The sequence below is a fragment of the Oncorhynchus gorbuscha genome, unplaced genomic scaffold (assembly GCF_021184085.1).
Source record: "Oncorhynchus gorbuscha isolate QuinsamMale2020 ecotype Even-year unplaced genomic scaffold, OgorEven_v1.0 Un_scaffold_13:::fragment_2:::debris, whole genome shotgun sequence".
NCBI classification, from domain to species: Eukaryota; Metazoa; Chordata; class Actinopteri; order Salmoniformes; family Salmonidae; genus Oncorhynchus; species Oncorhynchus gorbuscha.
The window spans coordinates 27,368-39,359 of NW_025744598.1; the positions used below are offsets into that span (position 1 = coordinate 27,368).

At 41.7% G+C, this 11,992-nt stretch overlaps 1 long non-coding RNA gene across 1 annotated transcript; it reads left to right on the top strand.

Annotated features, from left to right (window-relative positions):
* Nucleotides 1-2,917: 2,917 nt before the first annotated feature.
* On the top strand, nt 2,918-11,207 carry LOC124016957. The gene is made up of 3 exons (XR_006835438.1): nt 2,918-2,969; nt 9,660-9,778; nt 10,583-11,207. It is a non-coding gene; the product is annotated as an uncharacterized LOC124016957 (long non-coding RNA).
* Nucleotides 11,208-11,992: the final 785 nt, after the last annotated feature.

Consider the following 11,992-nt stretch of genomic DNA (forward strand, 5'->3'; position numbering starts at 1 on the left):
ACTCTTGTCTGTTTGTGATCCATGTTAGCATGTTGCGGATTTGGGCAGACCAGTAGCAAGAAAACCCTTAGATTCAAGATTCGATAGAGTGGAAAACATGATCCTAGGTTTTTTATTGTCCCATATAAATTTGGTGATGCTTTGGTTCGTTGTTTTGAAAAAGGAAACTGGGAGATAGCATGGGAGCATCTGAAATAAGTAGTTCAGTCTAGGGAGGACGTTCATACAGATGACATTACTTCTTCCTTCTAAGCTAATTGGGAGGGAGATCCAGGTTTGGAGATCGTTCTTGATTCGATCCAGGAGTGGAAGATAATTTTCCTTGAAAAGGCTATTCAGATCTGGTGTTATGAAGATCCCGAGGTATTGAAACCCCTGTGTTTTCCATTGGAAAGGACATAGTGTCTTCATAGAGCTGGTGAGTGTAATATTGAGAGGGCAGACAGTGGATTTGTTCAAATTGATTTTATAACCTGAAAACTTGCCATACTGAGCAATTGTGTCTAAAATGAGAGGGAGGGATTTCTCAGGGTTGGAAATGTAGAGCAAGACATATTCCGCGTAAAGCGAAATCTTGTGCTGCAGGCCGCCTGCAGAAACACCCATAATACTTGGATTGCTCCTTATCAGCCCTGCCAGAGGCTCCGCCCCCAACAAGTAAAGCAGGGGGGACAGCGAGCACCCTTGTCTTGTGCCCCGTTCCAGAGGGAATCTGTCAGAGTTCAGTCCATTAGTAGTCACCATTGCATTTGGATGAGAGTATAGTGATTTGATCCATTTAATAAAATTTGGGCCCATATTGAACTTTTCTAAGACTGAAAACAGAAAGCTCCACTCCATCCTGTCAAACGCTTTCTCAGCATCCAGTGAAGCCAGCAGGACAGGGGTCTTCTGTGTGTTTACTTGATCAATAATATCAAAAAGACAGCGAATGTTATCAGAAGAGTATCTGTCACAAATAAATCCAGTTTGGTCCGCTTTTATTAGTTTGGGAAGAAGAGTGTTTAGTCTTTTGGCGAGCAATTTGGTAATTATTTTATAGTCGAAATCCAACAAGCTTATGGGCCGGAAGGACGAGCAGGATAGGGGGTCCTTTTCCTTTTTGAACAACACTGTAATGCGAGCTGTGTGCATTGAGTCTGGGAGAACTTAGTTTTTGCAAAAATCCTCCAGCATTGGCATGAAGATAGGGCTGAGCTGGGGCCAAAAAGCTTTGTAGAACTCTCTGGGGAATCCATCTGGGCCTGGGGACTTATTAGGTGGCATCTCCTCAGGTGTGAAGGGGGAGTTGAGATCTTCTCGTTCGGTCTCTGATAGTTTAGGTAGCAAGATTCCCTCTAGGAAAGAGTGGAGTTCTGTCTCCGTGTGTTTTCTCTCAGAGGTATATAGTTTGCAGTGAAAATCATGAAAAGTTAGTTAGATCCTTTTTGGGTCATATGTGACATCGTCCTCTGCTGTTCAGATAGCCATGATTGTACGCTCTGATGGCTCCTTTTTTAATTGGTAAGCAAGCAATCTACTGGGCCTATTGCTATACTCATGGTATTTCTGTTTAGTAAAGACAACTTTTTTTTATCTCCCGAGTGTAGTCCAAATTCAGTTTTGCTTTGGCTGCTTAAAGATGACTTCAGGAGTTTCTGTCTGGGGACTGTTTATGTATTTTTTTCACAGCATTCCAGCTCCCTCTCAAGATCTAGCCTGTGTGCTTACATTGCTTTTTTCTTCGAGGAAGCATATGCAATTAGATGACCTCTTAGTGTGGCTTTAGCAGTGTCCACATTGTGGCCGGAGAAACAGGAGAATCTTTGTTGTCTTGTGTGTAGTTGTCTATCCATGTAGTTACCAATGTATGGACCGCTTCGTTTGATAGCATGGAGGTGTTGAATTTCCAGCTCTTTGACCTCGGGATGTTTTTGCAGAGGTCAAAGCGGAGGTGGACAAAGGCGTGATCTGAAAGTGCTATGGGTCCGATTGTACATGTGGCTGAATTTATGAAACTCTTTGGGATAAAAATGTAATCTATATGGGAGTAGGTTTTATGGACATTAGAGTAGTATGTATAGTCCATAGATGAGCTATTAGTCTCTCTCCAGATATCTATCAGTCCCATCTCTTTAGTAAGAGAGTTCAACATCTTTGCAGATCTAGGATTTGTGTTGGGGACTTGAGATGAGGGTTGGGTTAAGGGTACAATTAAAATCTCCGGCCACCACGCCAAAGGAAACACCAATGCTCATTGAACAGGGTTATCATTTTTTGACATGAAGGCAGGAGTATCTGTGTTAGGGGCGTATATGTTTAAGATAGTAATTGGTTGACCCATATAGTGACCCATTTATCAAAATAAATCTCCCCTCCGGATCAGATATGTTTTTGTCAATTATGAATGGAACATTTTCATGGATAAGTATGGCTGTGCCTCTACTGTTTGATTTGAAAGATGAGAAATACACCTGTCCCACCCAAGCTCTGCGGAGTTTGGCATGTTCAGCATCACAGGGGTGTGTCTCTTGTAATAGCTCTGTGACAAGAGATGAAAATAATCTGCCCACTCCATCAAACAATGGGGACAACAACACAGGGCAGTCACGGGACCTCATGGAATCATGGACCGCACCTGCAGAAACTGGACAACAGGGGGAAGCAGAGGAGATACCTATCATAGACTTCTCCCAGCTGACGCTTGACATACCACCTACGCCACCTCCAGTGGTAGAAATGACCAGCTGGTATGATTGAGTAGAATCTGCCAACAGTAACACGGAAGCAGCAATGTGAGAGTCAGTAGTGCATGACCTTAAATGGTAATAATAGGAAGCTTCCGTTTACACACAGGCCTAAGGTTACGTAGGTCTACAGCCCCAGTGGGAACTTCCCCCTTAAAAAGGTATATAAAGAGAACAGAGATCATAAGACAGGGTGATCCTCGTTAACATATGAGACAGACATCATATGGAGAATCATCACAGGTAAATTTACTATTGCACTATACTCTTTTTGTTAGACTATAACAATATTAGAGAACTGGATTATTTTGTACTTATTGGATCATCAGGTACAGATGTGATTGGCAATACAAGGAAACAGCAAAGTACCAGTTACAATGTATTGAGTCTATACACAGAGTTGAGAGTGAATAGTATTAGGATATACACTTTTTGTTGGACTAGAACAATATTAGAGAATTGGATTATTTTGCCTAAGTACTTATTGGATCACTATCTGAATATACTTGGTTGAATTTAGTGACCCCGAGACTGAGTCTACTAAACACAGAGGTCTAAACGCCTCTTGAATACAGACAAAGTGGCAGTCACTCAGTGAGACATCAGATACAGATGTGATTGGCAATGCAAGGAAACAGCAAAGTACCAGTTACAATATATTGAGTCCATTCACAGAGTTGTAAGTGTATTAAAATATTGGAATTCGGAATCTAGCGTCATAGCTGCGAGAATACCGATTACAGGAAAGTGACCAAGGGGCTGAGCATTTAAAGTAATTGAACTATTTTTGTTATTTAGTCAATATTGTTAGAAGTGTTAACGCATTTAAAGTTTTGCAATATTATCTGGCATAGCTTAAAGCATTAATGATTGATTGAGCATTATTGTTGTATTTAGAAACTGTATAACCATTGAATTGTAATGATGTGTATAAGACAAAAAACAGAGTGACTTAATAAAAGCTTGAAACTTTGACAACTAGGCCAGATTAACGATCTGGAGAGCAAACGCCTTTGACACTCTCACTGAACAGAAAGTGACCCTGGTTATAGGTTAAAGTGATTGCACTAAAGAATATGTCATTGTGTGGACAATAATATATTTTTAAGAGAGTCAAAACATATACCAATACTAGTTTCCGAGTGACTACTAGCTGACGAGCATAATAACTAATAGGAGTTCTTATTAGGTATTGATATATACATAGGTAAAGATAACTTGAAAGTAAGGAAATATAGGAGGAATCCATAACGCTTAAGAATATTTAAATAGGAGTATATCTATCCAAGGACTCATACTAGACTGGAAAATAAGGGAGTGACAAAGTGAAAGAAGGAACAAACCCAATGCAAAGGGGCATTACGAATACATAGGAAGGTTGGTAGGGTCGCACGGCAAGGCCCTTGTTACACCAAAGTAACTAAAATCCTAAAGTACTCTGCCTAGCCAGAGGACGGGGTAGAGGCTTTTGCTGCAGGTATTGGGCAAAAGTCAGCGCTGTGACAGCGCAATGTCTGCTGTTTCCTTTTTTAGAGCACATAGTATCTTTTTACGTTTTATGGCATGCCCTAGACCATGGCAGTTCCATGTCAATAGATTTAAGGTACTAGTCATCGTCATCGAAGAGTAATCGAACTTTAGTGCAAGTCATCGCTGGGTAAAAGTGGATAGTAGTTACAGCTACGTTCACATAAAAGGAAAATAAATGGTGTACATAAAATAACAATCTCTGAACACCCCAGCAGAGTTGCCAAACAACTCGACACATCCCGTTGGTTCAGTCTCAATTCAAGTCTAAAAAAAAACGGGAACAGTTAGCATTGCACAACGTCTCCCTCTCCCCACCAAAGAAATGCCCCATCCTCTCCGCCCTGCATTGAGTAAATGACAACGTAGCCCCCGTCCAGACCACACTAAAAGAGGGAGAAAATAAAATGAATAGCCCAGCCTACATATACCTCCCCCAAGGGACATAGGGAACCCCAAGTATAATAGCAACAAAAGAACAGGGAAATAAAAGTAGGCTGAAACATTTGTAGGCCTAGGTTAGGCTATAGAGCCTATCCCTCTCAGCTAAAGGAAAATAAATATAAATTGGATGGCTATAATGATATTTAGCGGGGTGGGTGGGTCTTTGGATATCGGCTATATGTTGTCCTACCTCCTTTAGTAATAGCATTAATCGCATTTAGTCATTGGTCAAACTCTCTGAGCTTTCGGCGTATTCCAGCTGACGGTCCTGGTGTAAAGTGAGTTTGGTGTTTCCCACTGTGATGGTGTTGTTTTTCGCCGCCTGTAGGACTCGTTCCTTGTTGGTGAATCTCAGGAAACGTATGGTGATTGGGCGCGGTGGTTGTCTGGCTGTTGGTGGGGGCCTCAGTGCTCGGTGAGCTCTCTCAAGTTCTATGGGCCTGTCGGTGGACAGGTGGAGCCACTCGGGAAGTTTGTCTTGAAGGTAGCGTATCAGTGGCATGTTTCCCTCTTCTTTTTCGCTCAGATTGAATAGAACACAATTATTCCTTCGCTCCCTGTTTTCCAGGTCCTCTGTTTTCTCTTCCAGATGCTCTATTTGCTTTTTAGCATATGCTATTGTTTCCATGGCATCTGTCAATAAGTTTTCCATGGATAGGATTCGCCCCTCTGCCTCGTCCAGGCGCCCCTCCCCGCGTTTATGGTTAACTTGTTGTTGATGTCAGGCAAAGCGTTTTCCAGGATTGTCACCTTGCCCCCCTTGAACCCTGAGCTGAGAATTAATGGCATCTAATTTAGTGTTTAGTTCTGTACGTTGGGATCTCATCTCAGAAAGTATGTCTTCGACAGAGTGCGAGGTTGGCATTCGTTGGGCCTCGGGGGGGAGCGGGTCCTCTTGCTCCTGGCTAATGGCACTAGCTTTTTCTGAAACTAGCTTCTTCTTGGAGGCTTTTTCCGTCGCTAATGCTCGAGTCCTTGTAAAAATGTCACCTGTAGTGTCGCCTTTTGTATCCGCCATGACTTTTTTTTACTAAAGCTAAATGAGTTTGAACTTGGAGTGGAGGTAAGATTAGGAATTGGAAACTACTTGAACGGAGCTCTTAGTTCATGTGGCCATCTCGTTCAAGGGTCACGTGAACCCCCCGCAAAAGGGTTTTCTAATGATCAATTTGCCTTTTAAAATAATAAACTTGGATTAGCTAACAGATTGTGCCATTGAAACACAAGAGTGAAGGATGCTGATAATGGACCTCTGTACGCCTATGAAAATATTCCATTAAAAATCAGCTACAATAGTCATTTACAACATTAACAATGTCTACACTGTATTTCTGATCAATTTGATGTTATTTAAATAGGCAAAAAAATGTTTGCTTTTCTTTAAAAAATAAGGACATTTCTAAGTGACCCAAACAATTGTAACAGTAGTGTATGTCCTGGGAAATGTTCTAGTTACTTACAACCTCATGCTAATTGCATTAGACTACGTAAGCTCAATCGTCCCGCAGGGGACCCACCGATCCTGTAGAGGCTAGCTAACAGTAAGCTTTAACTAGCAATACAAACCGATTGTCATAGCTACCTAAAGTTAACCAAATAGGTTCAATGTTAGTTAGCTAACATTAGGCTATAACTAGCAAACTAGAAATGGCTTTCTGGGAAAACATCACTAACGTTACCCCTTCAACTCATCCAGAACGCCGCAGCCCGTCTGGTGTTCAACCTTCCCAAGTTCTCTCACGTCACCCCGCTCCTCCGTTCTCTCCACTGGCTTCCAGTTGAAGCTCGCATCCGCTACAAGACCATGGTGCTTGCCTACGGAGCTGTGAGGGGAACGGCACCTCAGTACCTCCAGGCTCTGATCAGGCCCTACACCCAAACAAGGGCACTGCGTTCATCCACCTCTGGCCTGCTCGCCTCCCTACCACTGAGGAAGTACAGCTCCCGCTCAGCCCAGTCAAAACTGTTCGCTGCCCTGGCCCCCCAATGGTGGAACAAACTCCCTCATGACGCCAGGACAGCGGAGTCAATCACCACCTTCCGGAGACACCTGAAACCCCACCTCTTTAAGGAATACCTAGGATAGGATAAGTAATCCCTCTCCCCCCTTAAGATTTAGATGCACTATTGTAAAGTGACTGTTCCACTGGATGTCATAAGGTGAATGCACCAATTTGTAAGTCGCTCTGGATAAGAGCGTCTGCTAAATGACTTAAATGTAAATGTAATGTAATGTCAATAGCACCTGATAAATTCAGGGCAGCAATGTTATTGAGAGCAGTAGCAGCATATTTGTAGTTCTTCATAGCTAACTTAGCTTCGTAGCTAACGTTATATCTTTAGCAAAAACTAAAGCCTTATCAGCCTTATCCTAAAATTAATTCAATTGTTTTTGGCAGCGATTACATCCTTGAGTCTACTTGGGTATGACATTACAAGCTTGGCACACCTGTATTTGGGGAGTTTCCCCATTTTTCTCTGCAGATACACTCTAGCTCTGGCAGGTTGGATGGGGAGTGTCGCTACACAGCTATTTCATGTCTCTCCAAAGATATTGGATATCCTGGCTCTGGCTGGGCCTCAGACTGAAGTCCTAAGTGCTCTCAAGCAGGTTTTCATCAAGGATCTCTGTACTTGGTTCTTTTCATCTTTCCCTCAATCCTGACTAGTCTTCCAGTCCCTGTTGCTGAAAAACATCCCCATAGCATGATGCTGCCACCACCATGCATCACTGTAGGGATGGAGCCATGTTTCCTCCAGATGTGACGCTTGTCATTCAGGCCAAAGAGTTCAATCTTGGTTTCATCAGACCAGAGAATCTTATTTCTCATGGTCTGAGGGTCCATTAGGTGTCTTTTGGCAAACTCCAAGTGGGCTGTCATGTGCCTTTTACTGAGGAGTGGCTTGCGTCTGGTCACTTTACCATAAAGGCCTGATTGGTGGAGGGCTGCAGAGATGGTTGTCCTTCTGGAAGGCCCTTTCCCCCGATTGCTCAGTTTGGCTGGGAGGCTTGCTCTCGGAAGAGTCTTGGTGGTTCCAAACTTCTTCCATTTAAGAACGATGGAGGCCACTGTGTTCTTGGGGACCTTCAATGCTGCAGACATTTTTTGGTACCCTTCCCCAGATCTGTGCCTCGACTCAATCCTGTCTCGGAGCTCTACAGGAAATGAATTTGACCTCATGGTTTGGTTTTTGCTCTGACATTCACTGTCAACTGTGGGACCTTATAAAGACAGCTGTGTGTCTTTCCAAATCATGTCCAATCAATTTAATTTATCACAGGTGGACTCTAATCAAGTTGCAGAAACATGTCACGGATGATCAATGGAAACAGGGGAACACCTGAGCCCAGTTTCGAATCACATAGCAAAGGGTCTGAATACTTATGTAAATGTTATATTTCACTTAAACATTTTTTTTATACATTTTTAACAATTATGGGCTATTGTGTGTAGATTGATAAGGGAAAAAACTATTGAATCCATTTAAGAATAAGGCTGCAACTGTCAGGATTTGGCCAGGGTTGTTCCGGTTTTTGGTCACTAGATGCCCCCATTGTGCCTTTTGACCTTTTGTTTTCCCTTGATCCCCATTATTATTTGCACCTGTGCCTCGTTTCCCCTGATTGTATTTAAACCCTTTGTTTCCCTCAGTTCTTTGCTCTGTGTTTGTATGTTAGCACCCAGCCCTAGTACTCTGTGGTGTACCCGATCCCGGTGGACTCTCTTGTGGAATTCTGTTTTTTGTTCTTGTTTGTTTGTTTGTGGCTTTTTGTGCTTTACCTTCCACCTTGTGGATTTACCTTTTTTGTCATGGAGGATTACCTTTGTTCTTGTGGAATTCCTTTTGAGGTTGTGGAGGTACATGTTTTCCTGAAGAACTTCACTTTTTACTTCATTAAATACACCGTCTCAAGTACTGCTGTGTCTGCCTCATCTTCTGGGTTCTGCCAACTATTCGTGGCTCAGTTAAGGTTAAGTGACTGTTTCTCACTCTGGAGACCCGGGTTTGTAACCGGGTCCTGACAGCAACGCAACAAAATATGAAAAATGTCAAGGGGTCTGAATTCTTTCTGAATGCACTGTATATACCTGGTCTGATACTAATATCATAGTAGAGGTATGTTATATGGTAGTGCTCAAGCCTAATGCATATTTGTATGTGTCTATGGCATCCACCTCATGGTCCTTGCCCCTTAGAATGATTTGGTTGTCAAATAATTTACTTTTACTGTTGTCTTTAATACGTGCTTGGGATGATTTTTCCAGCTGTGTGTGAATAACCCTGTGGTCTGTCATGCTCTATGTTGATGCCAAGCCTTACAGGCAGCCTGGTCTTTAGTTTCCTCCTCCACATGAGAAACTTGCTCATATGTAAAACTTTCTAGATTATTGAACCAGGGTTTGTTGGTGAAAACATCAGCATGGTTCTTGAATATACTGAGGCAAATGGGAAATTCCTTTGTCACTGAGAACATCTGGGGCAGCTGCTTTTCCTGTCTCCTTTCCCTACCTCTTCCTAGTTTCTTTTACTTTTTCTGTGTAGAATTCAATATCTTTAATCATTGCTGGTTCTACTGTTTTGGTGGATACGTTATTCCAGGCACAGGCAGTGCTGGTACATGCCACACTCCTGTAACCCAGGTGGACAGAAGCTTCCAATTTGGACAGGACAGCACCGACATGTGAACATCTTTCACCTAGTCTAAAGAATAAATTAAGGCAGTCATTTATGGGGCCAATTCAATTTCATTTCCACCAATCCAGGTTCCAATGCTCAAAAAGTACTGCTCTTTCAGGTAGAACATTTTTGGAATTGAAATGGAATTGACCCCGTACATGAAGTCAGTGCATTAATATTTTCTGGATTTAAGTGCACTTTAAAGGTATGTAATTACTGCTTGTGCTTAGACTGCCATACAGTCACAGTGAGCAACTTTTATCTTCCCATAATTTTTAACAGCCACCCAGGTGTTATGAGGCTTCTCAGTAACCCTCCAGGATGGCCTAACTTGGGTCTTGAAGATGGTGCAGTCAGATGTTTCAGGTTCTACATGGCAAATCACCTGCACCCATCCACTGGTAAAGTAAACTTCAAACTTCATTCTGTAGTTCTTCATTTTATTTGCTGTGTATATCCATATTTTATGGAAATAAAAAGGAAACTATCATTAACTAGTCCAAGTAAAAATGTAGGTCTGCACTAATTCATTTGGAGTTTGAATTCATGTAGCATTAAACTGTAACAAGGCCTTTGTACTCAAGGTCTTGTCAAGGTCTTGTCCAGCTAAATGGTTTATGCATCCCACTGTCAAAGCAGCCACCCACTCAAGCTAGTAACATCAGTAAACAGGACTCCCAATCAAACCTGAGAAATCAAGAATCTCAGTGACAGACATTTAAAAAAATGTAGCACCATGAATGGACATTTATAGCTGATAACATACCTGGAAATTCTATCAAGTAGGAAAAGATGTCCGGATAGGTCATTTCTGGCCATTATGTAGAGTCATTGCTCCAGTTTGAAGTTGGGAGACTGAAGGGACATGAGGGAAGATAGATCAATCGTAACTTTTCTGTGTAACACAAATGCTCGAGAGCAGGCAGCGTTGCAAAGTAATCACTTGACATGTCTGTTGCACATACAGTCATTTATTTATGTGTTCGGGCTACTAAAATACCGGTGTGTAAAATATGTCAAATTATATTGGCGTCTATGGCATCTTGCATTTGTTTACCCCCCAAAAGGGGCGGGATTGTTAGGTACAGTATATCAAAGTACCCGTAACGGTCATGTAAATGGAGTAGTCAACTGCTGCTTCCTGTGTAGCAAAGACACATGCTTTATTGTTTAACACATGCTTTATTCTTCATTCATATCCGTAGGTCTATTCATGAGCACCTGACTTTGGATAAAAGTGAAGGTGCACAATCTGTCGGGAGGTCTGGTGGTCCTCTCCTTGAAAATGTGTGCATTTTTTTAAAAATCCTGCAATTCTATGTTGTTTCTCAAAATGGAATTCATGATTACTTGACAGAACACAGAACAACCTTTTTTTGACAGAACAACCTTTTTTCTTAGTTTTTTTCCACAATAAACAAAATTTTAGCCATAATAAATTAAAGAGTGGATTCGATTTGTTTTTCTGAATAGATTACGAATCTACCACCTCCCCTCAAAGTCCCACCCTTAGTGATTGATTGGCAGGTTTTAAACCCTCACAAACATCCTGACCCCTCTCCTGGCAATCCCACCCACACACAGTGATTGATTGACAGAACAAACTGTTAAAGGGATAGTTCACCCAAATAAAAAAAGACATTGTTTTCCTTACCCTAAGTGTCCACAGCAGTAGAGCCAATAAAATACCTAGTTTGAAGAACAGACATCATTGTTGCATTCATGTTCAACTGTTCTGCCTGCGGCTATGAAACCCTGACCTGTTCACCGGATGTGCTACCTGTCCCAGACCTGCTGTTTTCAACTCTCTAGAGACAGCAGGAGACGTAGAGATACTCTCAATGATCGGCTATGAAAAGCCAACTGACATTTACTCCTGAGGTGCTGATTTGCTGCACCCTTGACAACTACTGTGATTATTATTATTTGACCATGCTGGTCATTTATGAACATTTGAACATCTTGGCCATGTTCTGTTATAATATAGTACTGATCATATAGGCCCTAGGCCTATATTCAAAACTACTAACATACAGAATTCATACATTTTCTGTAATATTAACTGTAAAGCCATGTCTTTCTACTGAATTCCACAACTCATGTTTGTTTCTTGAAAATTAAATACAGAAATATCTCATTTACATAAGAATTCACACCTCTAAGTCAATATGTTAGAAACGACTTTGGCAGCGATTACAGCTGCGAGTCTATCTGGGTAAGTGTCTAAGAGCTTTGCACAACTGGATTGTACAATATCTGCATGTTATTATTTTTTTAATTTTTCAAGCTCTGTCAAGTTGGTTGTTGATCATTGCTAGACAGACTTACCATAGATTTTCAAATCGATTTAAGTCAAAACTGTAACTAGGCAACTCAGGAACATTCAATGTCATTTTGGTTAACAACCCTAGTGTATATTTGGCCTTGAGTTTTAGGTTATTGTCCTGCTGAAAGGTGAATTTGTCTCCCAGTGTCTATTGGAAAGCAGACTGAACCAGATTTTCCTGTCGGATTTTGCCTGTGCTTAGCTCAATTCCATTAAATTTGATTAAAATAAAACTCTCTAATCCTTGCAGATGACAAGCATACCCATAACAAAATGCAGGCACCGCCAT